This window comes from Mustela nigripes, chromosome 14 (genome assembly GCF_022355385.1).
Source record: "Mustela nigripes isolate SB6536 chromosome 14, MUSNIG.SB6536, whole genome shotgun sequence".
NCBI lineage: Eukaryota > Metazoa > Chordata > Mammalia > Carnivora > Mustelidae > Mustela > Mustela nigripes.
Genome location: NC_081570.1, coordinates 94,129,605 through 94,152,376, shown reverse-complemented (window position 1 = coordinate 94,152,376; position 22,772 = coordinate 94,129,605).

Genomic DNA, 22,772 nt, shown 5'->3' with positions numbered 1-22,772 from the left:
GGGGGATCAGAGCACATTTAAGACCATCTTGCTAATGGAGAGAAGGCCGACGCAAAGATGGCCGCCAGTAATTGGGAATCCAGAATCCAGTTCTAAACTCTGTGATGCCCAAGAGAAGTCTCACCAGGATGAACTTGTGCACAAGAGAAGGAGATAAAGAGGCTACAGAGAAGGAAGCTTTGTGACAGCCCTGACTGGGGTGGGTCTTCATGCCCCTGTACTTGGAGAATGTATGGTATGCTAAGGCAAACAGCTGATGTGTGCCGGGGAAATGCAAACCAATGACATTTTCCATTAGAGGATGAGCCACGCCCAGGGCAGTTTCTTAAAAGGCAGATACCCTAAAACCACTGGTACCTTGCTGCTGCTAAAGGAACAAGTGCAGGTGAAGGGTTTTTTTTTTCCCCCCAAAGTCCACCTCCCCACACCCAGTGCAGTCCATTTGGTCCAGGGAAGCTCCGTTGTTTAAATACTAAGACATCATTAATGATAGCAGGAGTGATAAGCAGGGGTTCATGAAAAAAATGGGTATATAAGTTCTCTCTTTTTTAAATTGGTTTTTATTTATTTATCTGAGAAAGAGAAAGAGAGAATGAGCACAAGCAGGGGAAGAGGGAAAGGGAGATGGGGAAGCAGGCTCCCCCATGAGCAGGGAACCCAATGCAGTGCTAGATCCCAAGACCCTGGATCATGACTGAGTTGAAGGCAGATGCTTAACCACTGAGTCACCCAGGTACCCCTGCGTGTATATGTTCTTGTAATTCTACATAAGTTAACTCAATATCAAAGTTCTTGGCAGGTCTGTAACCTAGGTTTTATTCCCAAAATGTTCTTAGCTCCTGGGTAACTCAGGATGAGGTAGGAGCTCAAACCTAAAGCAAAGCTTTTGAAAAGGATCTGGGTTGAACCCGGTTCAACTGTCTACTATCTCTATGACCTTGAACCTCAGAGAAGGGCTTTGTGGTTCTACTTCCTCTTTTTGACAAATGGGGTGATACCACCTAGGTTAAGGGTTGTTGTGAGGATTTAACGAAATGTTGTGTGTGGAATGCCTAACAGAATTGCTGGTTATTATCACCATAGCAATTATCAGACATCTCCCCACACCTCATCCTGTCCCCAGACTCTTCCCTCCAAAGCTGCCTAAGCTACACATGTAACCACTTCCTCGGTGCTCTCCTCACACCTCTAAGTAGCCATAGTGGTAAATAATAATAACAGCAACAAATTCTAACAGCTGTTAGAGTGGGCCTAGGACATGCCATGCCCTGAGCAGGGTAGGGGGCACTTGGCAAACCTCATCTCCAATCCTCAATATATCAAGTCTACAGAGCAAGCCCCTGAAGCTGAGAAATGAGAGGTTGACTTGTCCAAAGGAGATAGATGGGCTCAGAACTCAGGTGTTCGCTGTCCAAAGTCTATACTCGTCCCACTTGACCTTATTTTCTCCTCTGGAAAGATAATCTCCTTTCTGGACACGAAGACCAGAGATAGCGGCTATCCCTTAGCACCATTCAGACCTTTCCTAACAGTCTGCCTACAGACCATTCACTCATTCACTCCACAAACATTAATTGAGTGTTTACTAAGTGCTAGGGATGTAAAATTGATTAAGACTGTTCACAGATCTAAAGAGTTCACATTGTGATGGGGAAGAGGGATCCATAAAAGGAGAAGAGGGGAAGTCAGCGATTAAAGAAGAAGGCCCAGTGGACCCCCAGAGTCCAGGGGGAGGGTTCAAGGGAACAGTGATGGCATCAAGAAAACTTTCACAGGAGGTGATCTGGGTTCATTCATTATCCTGCTCTTTATCTCATTCATCCCAGAAACACATTTTAAGCAATGACTATGGTTCAGGCTTTAGGCTAAACCCTGGGATTAAATATAGCTGGGGCTGGGTTCAGTCTACGCCCCTAAGAAATGTATGCCTAGCCAGGAGGGATGGAATTAATGCTCTAGGCCAAGGGTAGCTACAGAGGCCAAGTTTCTTTTAAAAGAATTGTTGTTGGGTTTTTTTTCCCCCCTTTTTCCTGTCTGGTCTTTTGGCACTTTAAACACCTTTGAGGATATCCCACAGACCATGCCAAGTAAAAATAGCACATCCCAAACTACATTTATGTTTTACGACATTCTCCAGGGGAAGAAGCCATAATTCAAAGTTCCATCAACGTCGTTTAACCGAGATGTTAGTTATAGAGATAGCGCCCGTTTTGATGTATCATAGTTCAAATTATTACATGCAATATCACAAAATGCAGTATTAGGTATGTTAAAAAATAACATAATAAAACAATAAGTGGGGGCACCTGGGTGGCTCAGTGGGTTAAGCCTCTGCCTTCGGCTCAGGTCACAATCTCAGGGTCCTGGGATAGAACCCTGCGTCGGGCCCTTTGCTCAGCAGGGAGCCTGCTTCCCCCTCTTTCTCTGCCTGCCTCTCTGCCTACTTGTGATCTCTGCCTGTCAAATAAATAAATAAAATCCTAAAAAAAAAAAAAAACCCGCCTGCTCTTTGCCCATGGTTGTCCTCTCTGGAGTGGACCATGGTGGGGTACAAAGTAGAGGTCCGTTAACTATGTGACTCTCGTCTCCTAAATCATTCCTTCCACCTAGTGAGTCTCAGACCCTGTAGGCAAAAGCAGATTCAATAAAAAGTCTTCCAAAGTGAGGAAATTCAATAGATGATAAAGCTGTCCTTTGATATTACAGTCAACTGTATGGCCATTTAGAACAAAAATAAACTTGGAGCCATACTATATGCCTTTATACTAAAATAAAATCAAGACGAATCTGAGATATCTAAACTTTGAAAAATGAAATTCTAAAAGTGCCAGAAGAAAACATGGGAAGGTTTTTTTTTTTTTTAACTTTCATAATCTTAAAGTAGGAGAGGGTTGAAGCCATAAGAGAAAGTATTGATAAATTCAGACACATAAAAATAAAACTTCTCTGCATAGCAAAAAAATCACCATAAATAGTCAAAATCAAATAACAAACTGGGCAGGGGGGAGTATCCGAAACTTAGAATATGGCACAAAGGATAGCATATATAATGATATATCATACCATTTATATTAATATATATTTATTTATATTAATATTGTTTATATGTAATAGATTATATATACAATAAAATATAATGTCCTTATCATATAAATATAAAATTATCCTGTTTCATATTGCAGGTAGATCTAATCAATTAGAGAGGAAATATATATCTATAAAATTTATAATTTTATATAGTAAACATATTAAATTTTCTTCAGAATTGCTAGGATCTCGCTGGGGCTCTCCAGGACCTCAGTTGCTTGCTCAGTGGAGTCCCTTGGCCACTGTCTTCATTAACTTGTCCCCAACACACTGCCTGGTTTGTCCTCCAACAACATGAAGCCTGGGCAAGGGCCACAATTGCATTAGTGCCCAGATCTGGGAGATATGCCTCTCCCCTCTTCTGGACTCAGAAAAACACCATGCCGCAGGACACCCTGTGGGGTAAACATTACCTCTGAGAGATGGCAGATGGGAGGGAACTGACAGAGGATATCCCATTCTCCCCATTCTCATCAGGCCTGGCCCCTGATATTCACACAACCGAGTGATGGTCTGTTTCTTTGTGAAGCTGTGAGCAGCTTGGTAATGGCGCACCTGGTATTTGCTTTCCCTACTCTCTGGCCTCACTCCCATTTCTCCCTTCATTCTTGCTGTCCTGGGATTGCACTCCCCCAATAAAGCACTTGCATGTGAGCTTTGTCTCAGCCAGTTTCCTAGGCCATCTGAGTCAAGACCACATATAAAGAGCTATTGGAAGGCAGTATGAAAAAGCCCAACAATGTTAAGGACAAATAGGCAGATAAAAATAACTAGTTCACAAAAAAGTAACTGCAAAGGCAACTATAAATAACTCTTTAAAAACCTGAAAAGACCCTCAACCCTACTCATGATAAGAGAAATACGAAGTAAAATTATAATGATCTATACTTTTTTATCTATCCCGTGGAACACTTTGATAACATAGTATGCTAGCAAGACTATGGAAATAGGTATTGCTATGACCTCTGGAGAGTAATTTAGTAATATCTTTAAAAATAAAAGAAAATTCAAAAAAATAAAAAATAAAAGAAAATTCACATACTCTGGAACCCACCAGTTTGAGCTCATTGTTGCTTTCTTTGTGAAAAGTCTGGAAATAAACCTAACACCCATTCGTTAGAAACTTGTTCAGCAAATTATGGTGTAACCATAAAGGGACAGTTATACAGCTATTAAAAAGAAGAAAGAGGAGGTTTTTTTTTTTTTAATGTACTGATATGTAAAGATCTTCACCTCATATTAAGTAAAAATATCTGCAAAAAGCTACCCAAGAAGGTTGCCTCTGTTAGGGCCACTAACAAAAGGGCCACTTTGCACCTTTTGTACCTTTTGAATTTTTCTTTTTTTTTTTCTTTCAATATTTTATTTATTTATTTGACAGACAGAGATCACAAGTAGACAGAGAGGCAGGCAGAGAGAGAGAGAGAGGAGGAAGCAGGCTCCCCGCCGAACAGAGAGCCCGATGCGGGGCTTGATCCCAGAACCCTGGGACCATGACCCGAGCCCAAGGCAGAGGCTTTAACCCACTGAGCCACCCAGGTGCCTCTGTACCTTTTGAATTTTTAAACCACATGGATCTTTCCTTGCCGAATTTATTGTTTATTGCATAGGTAAGCCATATCCATTTAAAGGGCACAATGTAATAAGTTTTGAAAATTGTATACATTTGTGAAACCACCATCCCAAGCTGGATACAGAACATTTAGGTCATCTCCCACGGATTCCTTATGCCCTTTGCTGTCTCTCTCTCTCTCCACCCTGGTCCCTTGCAACCCCTGACCAGCCTTCTGTCACTAGAGGCTGGTCTGCATTTTATATAAGGGGAATCGAGCCGTATCTCTTTCATATCTGGCTCTCGCACACCATAGGATGGCTTAGAGATTTATTCACGTTATTTTGTGTATTTAAGAGCTTGTTCCCAAATAGTATTTTGTTGTATGGTTGTACCATATTTTGTTTATTCAGCCACCGTTGGTGAACATTTGGGTTGTTTGCAGATTTGGGTTACGCGAATAAGGCTGCCGTGAACCTTTACCTGTACATCCTTGGGTGAAAATATGTTTTCTTTTCTTTTGAATAAATACCTCAGAGTGGAAAGGTTAGATTGTAGGTGTGTATATGTCAATTTCATAAGAAATGCCGGTTTTCCAAAGAGATTGGACCCTTCTCCATTTCCACTACCAGGGCATGAATTCCAACTGCTCCACATCCTTGCCAATATTTGGCATCTTTGGTCTTTTAAATGTTATGATATATGTATAATGGTATTACCTATTTTACTTAATTTAAAACATTGTTTTATTAGAGAGAGAGGGAGGGGCAAAGGGAGAAGGAGAGAGAGTCCTAAGTAGGCTCCAAGCCCAGTGCAGAATCCGATGTGGGGCTCGATCTCACGACCCTGAGATTGTGACCTGAGCCAAAATCAAGAAAGAGTCAGACGCTAAACTGAATGAGCCAACCAGGTGTTCCTTACCTATTTTAAAAGATACACTTAAGATTAAAATAAACAGATAGATAACAGCTTATAGCCTCTACCTTCAAGTCTATAAATAATGAGATAAGAAAGGCGGGTGTTGAAATTTTGAGAAGGGAGGTGTATTAGTTTTCTATTGCTATGTAACCAATTACCACAATATACTGGCTTAAAAACAACCTACATTTATTATTTCACAGTCTCTCTGGGTCAGGAGTCCAAGCATGGCTTTGCTGGGCCTTCTGCTCAGGGTCACACAAGGCTACAATCAAGGTTTTGGCTGGGGCTACATTCTTTTATGGAGCTTGGAGTCCTCTTCAGACATGGCTGTTGGCAGAATTCAGTTCCACTGATTGTAGGACTGAGCTCCCTGATTTCTTGCTGGCTGTCATCTGGGGCCTGCTCTCAGCGTCCAGAAGTCACCCACATTTCCTGGCATGTGGCCCTCTCCTAGGCTTCCACAACATGGCGGCATACCTTGAAGGCCAGTAGGAAACACTTTCCCTCTCTAGTCCTCTAGTAAGACAGTCTTATCAAACCTACCATAATCACAGAAGTATCACTACCACTACCTTTGCCACACACATTCTGCCCACACTCAAGGGAGAGGCTTACACAGGGACAGGATGCATAGGGGGACATCTACGTCTGTTTGACATATGTGTCAGACTTAGGCAGTGGTTCTCCGATTTGAGTGAGCATGAGAACCCCCAGAGGGGCCCATTCAGTTAAGATGAAGTTAAGATTCCTGGGCTATATCCACAGGGTTTCTGCCTCTATCAGTCTGAGCTGGGGCCTAGGAATGTGTTTGTTTGTTTGTTTGTTTTTTAAAGATTTTAATTATTTATTTGAGAGAGAGCATGAGAGGGGGAAGGTCAGAGGGAGAAGCAAAGCTCCGCACTGAGCAGGGAGCCTGATGTGGGACTCGATGCTGGGATTCCAGGATCATGACCAGAGCCGAAAGCCATCACTTAACCAACTGAGCCACCCAGGCGCCCAGGAATGCGTTTTCTTAGTGAGCAGTTAAGGTCTCAGATATGTTTTAAGTGGGTGGTCCCCAGGCCACACTTACAGAAACGCCGTCATGGAGGTTAGTTCACGGCTTTCGAGGTGGCACACTTGAATCTGAGCCTTCCCTTTGCCCATGAGCCAGTGACATTGGCCAATTCCATCTTTCCTTCTTGAAGACTGAAGGAGAGGCTGGGTACTACTTACCAGCAGAGCCCTACAGAGGCAAAGACCACTGCCAGGGACAAAGAAGACCAGGAAGTAGAGAAACCCCGAAGACAAAATAGTCTATAAGGACATTGCGAAAAGGCAAGGCTAACAAATCAAAGTAAAACCCACTGGCAATATAAGGAAGTTTTCTTTATGGTTCTATCACTTACTAGATGTAAAACATTGACACATCGCGTAACTTCCTTGGGCCTCAATGTCTGCAAAATGAGGATTATAATACCTGCTTCCCAGATCTATTACCACATGTCAGTGAGACACTGCTGGGGAAAAAAGCAAAAAACAAAAACCAAAAAAACCTGCTTTCCAATATCTGCCAAATCCTACCCGAAAAACCTAGAATCTCAAAAAGGATTCCAGACTGTCAAAATATTACCACAAATGTTGGTGCTTCTGTTTCTCCACAGAGACAAGTAAAAGAAAATAGGCAAGTAAAAATAAGAAGAAATAATGATAAATGTAAAGGGCAAGAAAAGATCATACAAGTATATAATTGCTATTACACGTCAAGGGGACAAACCTCCCTATGAGGAGAAAATAAATTTAAAGTCTGGGTTATAAAATACATACAACTATTCCTTACCTATAAGAAAACTAATTAAAACCAAAAGACTTGGGGCACCTGGGTGGTTCAGTGGGTTAAAGCCTCTGCCTTTGGCTCAGGTCATGATCCCTGGGTCCTGGGATGGAGCCCCGCATCGGGCTCTCTCTCTGCTCAGGAGGGAGCCTGCTTCCTTTCCTCTCTCTCTCTCTGCCTGCCTCTCTGCCTACTTGTGATCTGTCTGTCAAATAAATAAATAAAATCTTAAAAAAAAAAAAGACTTTTCAAAAAAAAGACCAAAATGATGGGCGTATTCTGACTATGTAAAAAACAGAATGTCAAATAAAGTAGATTTTACAATCACAAACATTAAAGGTGACAACATACATCAAACAATAAGTGCCTAACAATTCTCAAGTTTTGGGTCCTAAATAATATAGTAGAGACATAAGCCAAAAGCTGGTAAAAATTAAAGAGAAGGAAAGAAAAATATAGTTGCATCTGGATTCCTTGGCACTACATTAGTTAATTTCCATTTTATTTATATATTTATTTTTAATTTCCATTTTAGAAAGAGAAAATGTAGCAAATTAAATCAGAAGTGAAAAAGAAAACTATTTTTTTAAAGTGTGTACTTGTCTAACAGTTGATGAAAAGATAGTCGATAAAGTTTAATATTTATTCCTCATTGAAGCTTTGAAATAAGATGTGGAGATTTTTATTCTTTGAGGAGAAGAACCATGTACTCTTTCTGAAGGGTCAATGTCACACTTACTAGTGATTGAGGATGGTTCCTCCCGTTGAAAGCACGTAGCAGAAGTGTCACCCAGTGCTGTTCTTTCAACATGGTATTGGAATTGCTGGAAATAGCTATTTGCGCAGGACATAAAAATATAGAGATTTAAAAAAAAATAGTACTTTTTGTAGTTGACATGATTATATACCTGAAAGTTCCAAGAAAAGCAATGCCTAAATTACTAGAAATAATAAATGAATCCAGCAAAGATGTAGCCAAAAGAAACCCCACACAGAACAATTTTATTTCTAGCTGTTAGTGAAATACAGCCATGTATTAATAAAAAGATAAAATAAAGAAGAGAGAAAGATTCCATTTATAACCACAAACCAAAAATGAATTTGGTTGAGGGTTTTCTTTGAGCCACAATATATATTCCAAGATGATTATTAAACCGTAACAGGAAAAGGAAAGGAGAATGTGAACAAATGGAGAGATATACTGGATCATTACTGAAAAACAAAATCCAATAAATGTGACAGTGTTTTCAAAGTGGATAGATTTAATGCAATATTAGTTTAAGGCTTTATAAAATACTTATAGAAGCTGAATAATTGATGTCCCTCTTAGAGAACAGTGGGAAAAAGCAAGGACTCTCTCACAGGATTGAAAATGCATTGTAAAAAGCACATTGATCAAAATGAGGTCCCCAAAGAGTTAAAAAAAAAAAAAAAATCAGTGGAACACCTCCGCGTGGTATAGCATCTTAAGCTTAAAGCAGAACCAGTTCAAAACCAGTTCAAAATTCCCACTGTTCCTTCTTCAGTCTGTTTCCATCTCAGTATAGGCAAAACCACCCTTCCAGGGGTGCCTGGGTGGCTCAGTGGGTTAAAGCCTCTGCCTTTGGCTCAGGTCAGGTTCTCAGGGTCCTGGGATCGAGCCCCGCATCAGGCTCTCTGCTCAGCAGGGAGTCTGATTCCCGTTCTCTCTCTGCCTGCCTCTCTGCCTACTTGTGATCTCTGTCTGTCAAGTAAGTAAATAAAATCTTTAAAAAACAAACAAATAAACCCACCCCTCCAATGGTCTGGCCAAAATAAGTGAAGTCATCTTTGACCTTCTTTATTTCAAGTCAAAAATAAATCCAGAACTCACCAGTTCTCACTGGCCCACCACCTGTGCCCCTGAAGGAGGCCCCCCAGCCTTCTGTCCTTACCATAGCTTGGAGCCTCCTCACAGACCCACTGGCTTCCCTTCTCTCTTGTGGGCTTTCTAGCACCCCAGCCAGAGCACGTCAAGAACTTGATGTTCCTTTACAACTGTTGCTCTCTTCTTGCACCTGCTTTCCCCCAGATATGTGTGTGTGTGTGTGTTAAAGATTTATTTATGTACCTGAGAGAGAGAGAGTTCGAGCCAGCACGTCCATGCGTGGGGAAGGGGCAGAGGGAGAGAATCTCCAAGCACACTCCACACTCAGCATGGAGCCTGAGTAGGGCATCGATCCCATCACGCTGAGGTCATGACCTGAGCAGAAACCAAAGTCGCTCAATGGACTGAGCCACACAGGTGGTACCCACCCCTTGCCCCCATATATGCATGCTTGTTCCTCCCCTTCCTTCTTGTCTTTGCTCAAATGTCATCTTCTCAGTGAGGTCGTTAAGTTCCCCTTTGGAAATTTCAACCCCATGCCAGTCTCCTTAACATTTTTCCTACCTTACTTGTTATTTATTTATCCATCTATCGTGTGTTTATTTAAAGATTTTACTTATTTATTTGACAAAGATCACAAGTAGGCAGAGAGGCAGGAAGAAAGAGAGGGGGAAGCAGGCTCCCCGCTGAGCAGAGAGCCCGACATGGGGCTCGATCCCAGGACCCCGGGCTAATGACCTGAGCCGAAAGCAGCTGCTTAACTGACTGAGCCACATAGGAGTCTATCATGCATTTTTAAAGAATTTATTTCCCTCCTTCCTAATCCTTCACCGGAATGTTGGCTCCATGAGGGTAGAAATGCTTGTTTTGTTCTTAGCACCTAGAACAGTGCCTGGCACATTGTAGGTGCTCAAAAAAAATTTTTTTTTTTGTCGAGTGAATGAAACAAAACAAATTCCTGTGGATCAGATGTCCTACTTTATATACTTAATTTAAAACAAATGAGAAACAATACAACAATGTAGAAAGAATTCATTGTTCACTAATTGTTCAGGCAATGGGATAATAGAAAGGAAGTTCATTACTTTATGCCATGTGTTACTTTAGAGAAATACTTTATATCACATTGAATAGCAAATTTCAGAGTAAAATGTGCACTAGTATTTTTAAGAATAAGGAAAAATCTTGTGTTTGAAGGAGTGATAAAGGTCAGACTACTGAAGAGATGACAAATATTGAGGACGAGATAGAGAAATAGGAATATATAGACATAATTCTTAAAAAACAAAGATTATTTAAAAACTTATGGTAGACACGGGCTATAGAAAAAGTAGATGTGAAAATATAATTATTGGAAGCTTATCCCAAAATAGGAAAGAATGGATGCATATATAGTTGTGTCTGGATTCCAGTTTGTAAGTTTCCAGAGACGAGTAGTTTATTAACAAATAAAAAGGAAGAAAAACATCACATAGAAAATATACGGCCTTGAAAGCAATAAAGAAAAACATATCTAAACAACTTTAAGATAATATTCTGGAACTATTAAGCTTGTAAAAACAAATAAAAATGATAAATCTCGTGTTAACAGGACTACAAGGCCCTATGTACCTACATGTTGCTGGTGATGTTATGTTCGGGTAATTCCTTAAACAATCAAATGATATGTACCAAAAGCTATAAAAATTTTCATACTGTCTGGTCATATCTCCCGGACTATTTATTCCATTTTCGGAAGCTGACCCACCAGGAAGTAAATGAAACACCGAGGCTCTTGTCATTATTATGCCCTTGGAGTGACCTGCCCACGTGAGTGAAGTGCCTGGAAGCAGGGGTTGGTTGGAGAATCAGGCCGGGCTAGATCGTTTGATAGCATCGGGAATTTATAGCCCAGAATTGCTAAACCAAGTGAGATTTTACTCAGACTCATTTTTTGGTTTTTGACTTTAATCTGGAAGGAGGAAGAAGGAAGACTTTCAAGGCGTTCACACTGGAGATGCTGGACTGCCTTGGCCAGGTTGCACGTTCCAAACCTTGGGGCCAGACAGGCCGCCGGGCAGCTCACTTCCTCACCCCTAGGAGTCAGCCTCTGGGCCCTGGCTGCAGGCTCTTCTGCTTGAATTTCTTCCTGGGACAGAGGGCTGGTCCCGAATATGGTCCAAATGGGATCACTGGGAAGGAGACACAATGCCTCACAGACTCTGCTGTGGGGAAGACAGATCCAGGAACACACCCAGGAATTTAGGAAGTGGATAGTGTTTTGTTTGGTTTTTTTTCCTTCTTCTTCTAGTGAGAGCCTGCCCATTGGTTGAGCATGGGTAGTGTCAAAATTAAATCCTGATGCTCCTGCATTTTCCCTGGGAACAATGACAAATTTGGCTGCTGCTTGGGGCAGTGGATGGGCAGAAGAAGGGAGAGACTGAGTGAAGGGGTCTGGAGGGGAGGGAGAAATGTCTCCAGGGCATTTTTTTAAAGGAAGCTTTGCTATGTACTGCGCTGTGTGACCTCCTCCTCTCTGTCCCCAAGAGAATTTTGCTAAAGACTGACTCATCTTTTAAGGCTTTTTGAAGTCAGATTTAGATTTCTTCGGAATGTTGTCCTGTGATGATCTGAGGGCAGAAGCAATCCCCAGATATGGGATTATTTATTCACAGAAGCATTTATGAAGTCTGTACGGGATATGAGGCACTGTACTAGGAGCTGTAAATATGGAGGTAAGCAGGGTACAGTCCTCGCTCTCAAGTCGCTCCCGGTACCCTAGAGAGACAGGCATATATAAAATTAAAAGGTGAATGGTCAGTATTAAATAATGATAAAAGTGGCAGCCTGAATAATACTTCCTAACAACACATGAATGGTCTTCCCTGAGGATATTACCTGATCCAGGTGAAGCTAAATGGAATCATGGGTGTCCTTACAAGAAAGAAGCAGGTGGAAATGTGACCCCAAAAGAGAAGAGGGCCATGTGAGGGGAGAAGCAAGAGGCCGAGGGATGTGCTTTGAATGCGGGGTGACAGGGCTAGGAATGTGGGGGACCTCTGGAAACTGAAGAAAGCCAGGAAAAAGATTCTCCCTTCAGAGGCTCCAGAAGGAAGCAGCCCCATTCAAGACAACTGAATTTTAGGCCATTGAAACTGGAAACTGATTTCTGACTAATGTTTTCCAAAACTGTACGAAGATTAGTTTGTGCTGTTCTAAGCCACCGAGTTTGTGGTAATCTGGTACAACAGCAATGGGAAATGGACACACCAGGGTTCAGGGCAGTAAGGAGCACAGAACGGAACGGGTGCTGCATCATGCTGTCGACACAGTGCATACAGGTGTCCGAAGGGAATTCCAAGAGGAAAGGTGTTGGCCACAGATGCTTCCGAGTGGAGAAGGACCATTCAGCCAGCACTCTGAGGAGAAATGAAGGAATCAGCCTAGGCCTATACAGGCGTATTCCCCAAGTACACATTTATTATCTGCTCCGAGCCAGGTCTTGTGTTGAGTTCGATGGGGATCTGAGGATGCATATAGCAGAGTTCTTGTCCTCAAGGAGTTTCCGGTCCAGCAGAGGAAAACCTGGCACGAAAGCCCTGGGGTGTCCTTACTGTGGACCAGTTCCCTCAAGTCTCTGGGTTCGGTTCTTTCTGGGTAAATCATAAAAAGAGCTACTTCACCAGATGTTGTGAGGACCAAATAATAAAATATGGGTAAAGCTGTTTTGTAACCTATGAATCATATTCCAGGGCTGAATACCAGGCTCTTCATTACCCTTCTGGGTCTGCAGATCTCCCTGCTTCCACCACCTTCACCTTAGAGAGGCTCCCAGCAGCTCCATAAGGCCTTCAGAGTTGAATCCTGGCTGGGGGACAGCAATCAGGGCTCACCTCACGATCAGAGCCGTCTAAACCACAGGCGCAGACTTAAGCACTGGGTTTCAGTCACTTTTTTTTCTTCCTTTTAAAAAATACTGCTCAGGTGAAATCTCTCTCCCTTTTTTTTTTTTTTTTTTTTTTTAAATGAGGAAGTTGCTCATTGTCAAATATGTGAAAGGATGAAGAGAATAGTTTCTGGGAAAGATGATCTGTAACTGTAAGCCAGAAAGTCAAATGCTTTGTCAAGTATGCTGTTTGGCTCTCTGCTGATATTCCCTATCAGATGATATCGTGCTGAAAAATTGGTGATGAATGTTTGCAGTGGAACAAAAGTCCCAGCTCAGGGTTTGGCTCCTGGTGAAAACTAAAGAGGGAAATCATCAGTTTAGAAGTTGCAAGTGTCGTCACTTCCTGTTTGGTTCCTTTCGGCTCCACAGAGGCGAACCGAGTGTCTCCTCTGTCCGGCCATGTGCTGGGCGAAGGGCAGGCTCTGGGGGTGGAGTTCACACCTGGTGAGGCTATGGATCAGGTGTGATTCCTCTGCCTCAGTGTTTGGACTTTTAACTCAAAGGGTTATAATTTTTCGGGAAGATTCTAGAGCTCATTTCAGATCTTGCTCCCTCTGTGTAGCTTCACTGATCCTTAGCTGAAACAACTCTGTCTCTCTGTGTCTCTTTTTCTCTGCCTCTGTTTCTTTATGTCTCTCTCTCTGTCTCTCCCTCCCTTCCCCGTCCCCTTTTCTCCAAGGATGGCCTTTACTCTGCATCTCCCAGGACACTTCATAGTTCAAATATTTTCCTCCACAATCCCTACGTTAGAATGTGCTAGAAATGCAAATATTTTGACAACCAAGCAACAGCTTCTGAAATACTTTTGTATCCCCCCAAATAATAAAAACAGCAAACACTGGCATAGTGCTATTTCCCAGGACAGTTTAGAGATAGGTACTATTATCATCCTTACTTTACAGATGAGGAAACTGGGCTATTCGATGACTTACCCAAGTCTCCTTGGTCAGATCTTGTGGACCAATTTCCAGCTCAGAAAATGTGGTCTCCACAGTCACACATCTTGTCTCTTCCATTCTCCCTGGCCTTGTCTGAAAGTTTTGTACGCCTGTGTCATCATCGACACACGTGCCGTTATGGGCTCATCCCTTTGAACGCTCCTCCTTGCCTATCTTGTACATAGCAGATGCTCAGTAAATAATTGTGGATTAGGTGAATTGGCTCAGAAAAATACAGAAGCTAGAAGAATAAAAGAAAATCTGTAAAAGTTGTAATGATGTGGGAGGCATTTCACGATTATAATATTAAGTATAAAATTGCTCTAAAACTGGATATAGGGGCACCTGGGTGGCTCAGTGGGTTAAAGCCTCTGCCTTTGGCTCAGGTCATGATCCCAGGGTCCTGGGATAAAGCCCTGCATCGGACTCTCTGTTCAGCAGGGAGCCTGCTTCCTTCTCCCGCTCTGCCTGCCTCTCTGCCTACTTGTGATCTCTGCCTGTCAAATAAATAAATAAAATCTTAAAAAATAAAAAAATTAAAAAATATAAAGCACATAATTCTTATTTAAAAAACTGAATATACATCACGATATTAACCATATAAAAATATAAACATTGTACTTTATTTTGAACTGGAAGGAAATACAAAAGAATGTTGACAGTAGTTGTCACAGAATGGTGCGGCTAAGAGTAAATTTTTATTTTCTTATGTATGCTTTTTGTCTTTTCCCATTTATGCATCATTGGCTTATGGGAACTTCATAAACAAAAAAATGAAAGTTTGCAAATATATCATCCACTTAGAGGAGAGCAAGAACAACATGACTGGAAGCTCGCCCTGGTGATCTGTGGTCTCCCTGGGGGGTTGAGTGGAATTTAGGTTGTGGTATGGATTTCACAGCCTCTGTTTGTGAGTGTGTGTGTGTGTGTGTGTGTGTGACATCTGTGTTACAATCTGATGGTATACACGGGAGAACATAGTGTAAATGATTACTTATGAATGAGAAAGTGAAAGATTTCTCCCTTTAATATAGATCAAATGGCCCATGGGCTTTGGAGGAAACTGGTCCTAGAAGAGAGAGTAGATTGCCAACTTTGTTCAGGGACTTGATGTGGGTTAATCTCAACAGGAAGGAGAAGGTCGAGATCATAGGTGGAATTCTCACTTCTTGCTCTATCTGGGTCAACCCTGCAGCCTGGTCCTGCCATCCTGGCCGAGGGCCGCTTAGGCTCACCTTTGGTGGTGGGCTACTGTATTGGTCCAGCTCAGTTAGCCTTTCTGATATGTTCTCTACTCTTTTCTAGGCCTGTGCACATCAGCAGACTGCTGTCTGTGACCAAAATGACCATTCAGAGACATCAAACAACCTGTCACCAACCAGCCACTGACCAGTAATTTGCTCAATTGGTCAAACTGCCTTTGTTTGTTTAGGTTTCGGCTCAGAAGGTAACATTTTGTGGTGGGAAGGGTGGCTTCAGGAAGATCATGACTTCGCACATGGAAGTAGAAGTTTCACAAAATATTTTGAATCATTTTTTCCAATTATAAAAGCAATATGAACATTTTATTAAAAATTAGAAAATGCAGAGAAAAGAGAGAAAAGAAATCCCCCATAATCCTAACTTTAGTGATAGCCTCTATTAACATAACTGTTCTTGTAATTAGTGGTTCCTCCTAACCTTTTCCCTCTGTATAGATACATCACGTACTGTATGTATATTTTATTCCTGCTTCTTTCCCTTAAAATAATATGATAAGCTTTCCCCGTATCTCTCGATATTTTGAAAACTTTGATTGCAAAGGACTGCATAAAATTCCACGGTAACAATGAACCATCACTATGTAACCATTCTGGTATCAGGCATTGAAACTGTTTTTGTGTTTTAAAAATAAAAATGTTGTGATGCCTGGGTGCCTCAGTCAGTTAAGCATCTGCCTTCGGCTCAGGTCATGATCCCAGGGTCCAAGGATGGAGCCCCAAGTTGGGCTCTCTGCTTGGCAGGAAGCCTGCTTCTCCCTCTCCCATCTCAGCTCCCTCCTTGTATTCCCTCTTTCACTGTGTCTCTCTCTGTTAAAAAAATAAAATCTTAAAAAAAAAAAAAAGAAAGAAAATAAAAAAGAATAAAATTAAAATTAAAAATGTCATTAAAAAAAAAAAGAGAGACAATCAGCCCTGGGTATCTCTTTCTTAATAGATAAGAAACAAGTGACAGAGAAACACATTAGTGACACTTACAACGCATTCAGAAAAATCTGGATTCTAGGAAACTATAGGACAAATGAACCAGATTTTTAGGGACTGAAACTGCCAGAGTGGGGGTGGGGGAAGAGATGAGCGAAGGGAAATCTAGGACAGAAAGAGGCTTCAGAGGCATGTCAGTCACTGGCAGTGTATGAATGACATTTGGGTTCACATGCAAACAAACTCCGAAAAAATTTTATGAGACTGAAAATTGAAACACCAACTTAGATATTTGATAATATTAAGGAATTATTAATTTTTCAGAGGTGATAAGAAGTTTTTGTGGTTATGTTTTAAAAACCAATCCTTACCTTTTAAAGATGCATGCTAAGTGTTTTACATTTGAAAGGATGTATTTGGGATTTGCTTTAAAATAATGGGAAGGGGGCAGGAGATGGTGAGTGGGGGTAGAGGTGGGTCCAGATTTGCCATAGTTGTTGAAGCTGAATGAGGGGTGTGTGAAGATTCGTTTTACTGTCTCTTCACTTTAGCGTATGTTTGATATTTTCTAGAATTAAAAGTTAGAAAGGAGAACCAAGGAAAAGGAAGCCAGCATCTCTGAAAGCCAAGTGCTGAGCTGAGCTCTGGAGGAAACTGCCCTGTGCTTGAATGAGACAGACTTCATTTAGTCCTACCTTTTACACACTGGCTGTGTGTCCCTGGACTTTTACTTAACCTCTCTGAGCCCTAGAGCCATCACTTATAAAACTGATGTTATAAAGTCTGCCTCATAAGGTTGTTGTGAGGAGGAAACATGATCTTATCTGAGAAAGTGGAAACCTAAGTAACGTTTGAGTATTTTATCTCAAGCGATGAGTAGAGCATAAGGTCCAGGAGAATCTGCCCATTTACCCTCCTCAGGGAGTTAAGGCTCCTCAGTTTTTCATTGACAGCTCAGAGTGAGCCTTTCATAGAAAAACACTCAGGTACACCATTTTAATTCCCTTGTTATTTCTTTTATTATACATTTTTGAATAATTTTCTTTTTGTTTATTGGGGGAGTTGAATTATTTTGTTTTGTTTGGTTGTGTGTGTGTGTGTTTTGAATTGTTTTCTTGGTGGTTATCCTAAGGATTACCATCAGCATTTTAGAACAATCTGGCTTAGATTACACAAACTTAATTTTTAAAATATTTGTAATGTTTACTTTTTCTCAAGCATTGTGACATGAACAGTGAATTGAGTACACTATTTATATTAAAATGCTGTTCTGAAAATTTTCAAAAATCTGCAAAAGCATAGATTAGATGAAAACCAACTCCCATGCAGCTGTCATCTTACCTTGAAAATGGTCAATTCATAAATGATTTGGGTTCTGTTCCCATGGAATGAACCTGCAAACTGAGACTGCACAGTGGGTTTTTAAAATGATTTCATGGGGTGCCTGGGTGGCTCAGTGGATTAAGCCTCTGCCTTCTGCTCAGGTGATGATCCCAGGGTCCTGGGATCAAGCCCCGAATCAGGCTCTCTGCTCAGTAGGGAGCCTGCTTCTTCCCACCCCGCCTGCCTCTCTGCCTACTTGTGATCTCTCTCTCTCTCTGTCAAATAAATAAATAAAATATTTTAAAAAAATGATTTCATTTATTTATTTGTTTTTTCGTTTGTTTGTTTATTGAGAGAGCAGTTGTGGGGGAGAGGCAGAGGGAGTGAGGAGAATTTCAAGTAGACTTTGTGCTGAGCACAGATGCCCATGACTCCTGGCTAAATCAGGAACCCAACACAGGACTTGATCCAAGAACTCCGAGATCATGACCTGAGTGCAGTCAAATGCTTGACTGACTGAGTCACCAAGAGCCCCATCCCTTTCCTTCTTGGACTCCTATTATGCATCTGTTGGTGTGGCTTGTTCTTCTATCTGTCTCTGAGGCTTCACTGGTTTTCCTTCTTTCTGTTATTCAGGCAAGATTATCCCAGTGGATTTATCTTCGAATTCACTGATTCTTCCTCTGGATGTCCAAGCCTACTGTTGAGTACCTCTGGTGAAATTCTCCTTTTAGTTATTGTACTTTTCAGCTCCAGAACTTCTATTTTGATCCTTTTTTGTAATTTCCATATCTCATTGACATTCTCTCTTTGGTGAGATATTACTCGCGTATTTTACTTTAGTTCTTTTTTTTTTTTTTTAGTAATTTATTTTTAAGTAATCTCTATGCCCAACATGGGGCTCGAACTCATAACCCCGAGACCAAGAGCTGCATACTCCACCCACGGAGCCAGCCAGGCACCCCTTCCTTTAGTTCTTTAGACCTGGTTTCCTGTAGTCTTTGAACACACAATACTAGATTTAATACCTTAGCCTAGTAAGTCCAATGTCTGTGTGTCCTCAGGGACAATTTCTATTGAATGCTTTTCCCCCCTCACGTATGAATCAACTTTCTTGTATCTTTATGCATCTTGTAATTTGCTGCTGTTGTTGTTAGAACCAGATTTTCAAAAGTATATAATGTAACAATTCTGGAAATCAGATTTCTACTCCCTCCCCAGGGTTTGTTGTTGTCGCTGCTATAGTAAAATACGCCAAACATAACACAGGCCTTGGGCCAAATTCTCTTCAAGACTAAAGCTGTTCTTTGGGAGACTAGAGACAACTTCTTACGTGTAGGCATGGAGGTCGTATGAGGAAAACCAACGTGGACTGGGTGTCCACAGGGCACTCTAATAATGACGCCTCTTTGAGGTTCCTGCAAACCTCAAAGGCAGAGGGAGGGTTATGGCCTCAGCCTTTTCTCTGTCTCCTCAGAATGATGAGAGTGTGTCAGACCTATGGACGTCACAGTGATCCTGTCATCCTCTCTTGTGCGATTCCAGCCTATGACAACCTCCTCTGGAGATCTGGCTGGTTGTATGGCAAGCATATTTCTAGTCTCTTCTCCCAAGAACGTCATGATCAGGCAAAATAAGAATAATGTCAAAGCCTGCTGCCAACTAAAGTGATCAGTGCCCAGATGTCACCTGGGCCAATAATTAGCCAGGGGCCTGGGAAATGCACAAAGGGTGGACAGGGAGAAAACACAAGGGTCACAAAGGATCCAGCCCAAGGAAATCAGTAGAGGGGTTGCCAGTCAAGAAGGACCTTCCTCTCCTCCCCGCAAATAGGGGTGCTTGGGTGGCTCAGTTGTTAAGCATCTGCCTCTGGCTCAGGTCATGATCCCAGAATACTGGGATCGAGCCCTGCATTGGGCTCCCTGCTTGATGGGGAGCCTGCTTCTCCCTTTCCACCTCCCCTGTGCTTGTGTTCCCTCTCTCACTGTGTCTCTCTCTGTCAAATAAATAAATAAATAAAATCTTTAAAGGGGGTGCTTTTCCTGAGGCCCAGGTGGTGGGCACATACCTGGGAAGGACCCTCCTCTCTTCCTGGTAGACGTAGGGTTAGCAGTAGGGCCAAATATGAATCTGAGTAGGAATCTGTCATAGGTACCCCTGCCCGGTGCCAGACTAAACAATCCTTCTGAGGGGAAGAAGAAGGAGGACACTAAGGCCCTGGGGACCCTCGGTGAGAAGTGGCCGTTTGTTGTGCCAGATGTAATGAGCTTATGTTAAATGCCCACTAGACTGTGATCCAACAAGGCTGACAAGACCTTGAAAACAGCCAGGCTGGGGTTCAAAGCTAGCTTCTGCCACTTACCACCTTCTGTGACCTTGGCCAAGTTCTAAGTGTCACTAGACCTTAGTTTCTACATCCGTGAAAGAGCGTGTTACCACCCACTCATGGGGCTATTGGAGGATGGAATGACGTTGCATGTTTGACAGAGCGCCTCACTCACACCAGGCAATTAGTCAAGGACAGTTGTTCATCTTGTTGGCAGCGCTGGATCAGGAAGAGGGATAGACCAACGCCACACTGCTTGAAATCTTTCTGTGCTTTCCTCTGCCTTGATTTTCCTGCAATCCTGCACGGCACTGTACCCTCTGGTGTAAGCTCTCCCGGCATCTGTATCTTCCAACCTCTATTTCAGCCTTATGCTCACTTATTTGTGTGACTGACTAATACCGGTCTCCCTCACTGACTCCTTGGCTCACCATTCTATGCTCAGTATCTAGCAATTCATGGGGAAAGGGATGAGTGAATAAAGATAAGCCTTTGGCCTCCGCAGACCTTACTAGGTGCACATGCTGGAAGGAACCAGGCAGCAGAGTGGCTGGGGGCAGGTGTCTTTGACCTCAGAACAGTGCTGGGACCTGGGAGCCCCAGCGACTGGAGCTCAGCTTGGGGCTCTCACCCAGCTCTCCTCCAGGAGTGTTTTTGGACAACTGCTTGACCCAGCCTCCTCCACTTCTCCCATCTGTAACCTCTCCTGCCCCAGTGCCCCCCAGTCCCAGAGCTGCATCAATATGGACTCCGGATAAGGTCATGGGGGTCAACCTGCGGGCCTTCCTGTGGTCTCAGACCAGGGATGGCGCTCTATGGCAGCCATAGTCCCTGCAGGCCTCAGTGACCCTCTCTGTGGGTCAGTCACTTTGCCATGGGGCTTTTCCAGCCAACGTGGTCCACCTTATTCCCTCAGCAGTCCCAGCCTCCAGGCCAGCAGAGCCCGGTCACAGGCCCTTCCCAGAAACCGAAGTGGGAAACTAGGGGGCAAATGTGCTGCTCTGGCAGAGGGGGACTTCACTGGAGTAGGGGAAGGTGGGCTCTTCTCCCTTGGCTGCCCAGCAGCTGACCTGGGCACTGCCCATTCCTCCATCACATTAGCACCTTGTTCAAGGTGTCATCAGACGCCCAGCCAGACCCCAGGCCACCACTGGTCCCTTCCTTACAGGGCCAGCCTTCTATAAGAGGTTAACCTCAGGCTTCTTCCTCATCATCTCTGATTCACTTTCCTGTCTCTGGCCGGATAATGGTTTGGGGTTTGGCCAGACCCTTCTCTGGCGTACTCGAAGACAGAGTTCCTGACCCTCCCTGCTGATGGGCACCTACGGCCTCCCAGAGCCACTTTCCTCTGGGTCTCCTACCTGTCCCCTACCTCTGCTCAGAAATCTCTGAGCTACAATGTGTCTGAAACCTCACCCAGTTGGGAAACAGCCAGCTCTGCCAGCTTCTGCTGAGACGAGTCAGGCCATGGTAGGCTCCTGGCTCCCTGGTGAGACGAGTCAGGCCATGGTAGGCTCCTGGCTCCCTGGTGGCTGGCCAGAAGGGAGCTGTGCTTAGACCGGGCCCTCAGGGACCACTTGGCAAGGATAACACCAGAACCCTCTTTATTTGGGAGCAGCCCTTTCGAGTCCATGTGGTCCCTTCTGGTGCGTCCCCTCAGACGAAGTACACCTGATTTGTATTCTGAAACCAGTTCCAAGGATGAGGAGGAAGCCCAGGTTCAGAGAGGGCACATAATTGCAAAAGTCCGCCCAGCTCAGCAGTAGGAGAGCCAAACCAGCTACCTACGTTCTCTTGCTCTGAATCCAAACTATTTTTCCATAGATAAGAAACTCCTCAAGCAGCCGCTTGCAACCTGGGAAACCCAGGAAAGTCCTGCTGAGACTCTCTGGACTTTCTTTGTGGATGTTTCCTGAGGCTTCTGAAAAGGGAGGTGAAGGGCAGCCATGCTTTTTCTTGGTTGGTTGGGGTTTTTTTGGCCAATCTTTGCTTTAAAGTGTCCATTCCATCCATAGCCCAGTGATTAGTGAGGGTTCTAACCTAACCTCATCTCCATCAGAAGGCCAGGAGAACCTTCCTCTGAATGTTCCTCCTCTCCTTGGCTAATGAATGAGTATAGTTATTCAATATACATTCCATGGATTAGGACCAAGTAAGGCCCTAGAAAAGGACATCTGAGAATTCTGGTCAGAATTTGCATTGTTATGCCTTGTTCACTCATTCAGTATTAACCTTTCGACACGCATTTATTGGACACTTACTGTATGCCGGGTAATCTTGGGCACTGGGATACACTGGGAAGGTTGCGGAACATTTCCTCCTACAGTTCACGGCCCAGTGGGATGGACAGACAAATTTGCAAGCTCTCAGTTGGTGGGAGCACAGAGGAGGAAGGCACTAAGCTTGGGTGGGCCTGCGGGGCCTATGACAGGGCAGAAAGGCTTCTCTGAGGAGGTGATTTTTAAGTTGGGCTTCGGAGGAAAAACTATGAGTAAGCTTTTCTGAGGGGCTTTTCATGAAAGATGGGATAAGCTTCGGGGAATGGATGAGGAATAGGATGGTAGTTGGCGGGGGGGTGGGGGTTAAGATACACAGAAGGATGACACTTAGTCCCTGGCCAAGTTTGTTTAGGGCCAGTCCTGGCCCTATAACCTTGGTCCCCTAAGTGCAAAGACCCAAAGTTTTCAGTCAGCATGCTCCAATAAGATTTCTGTGATGGTTTGAAAGATCTTCCGTGTCCTCCAACATGGTAGCCACACGTGTGGCTAGTGAGCCTTTGAAATGTTGCTAGCATGACTGAAGAACTGGATGTTTACTTTTATTTCGTTTTAATTCATTTCAAAGTAAATAAACAC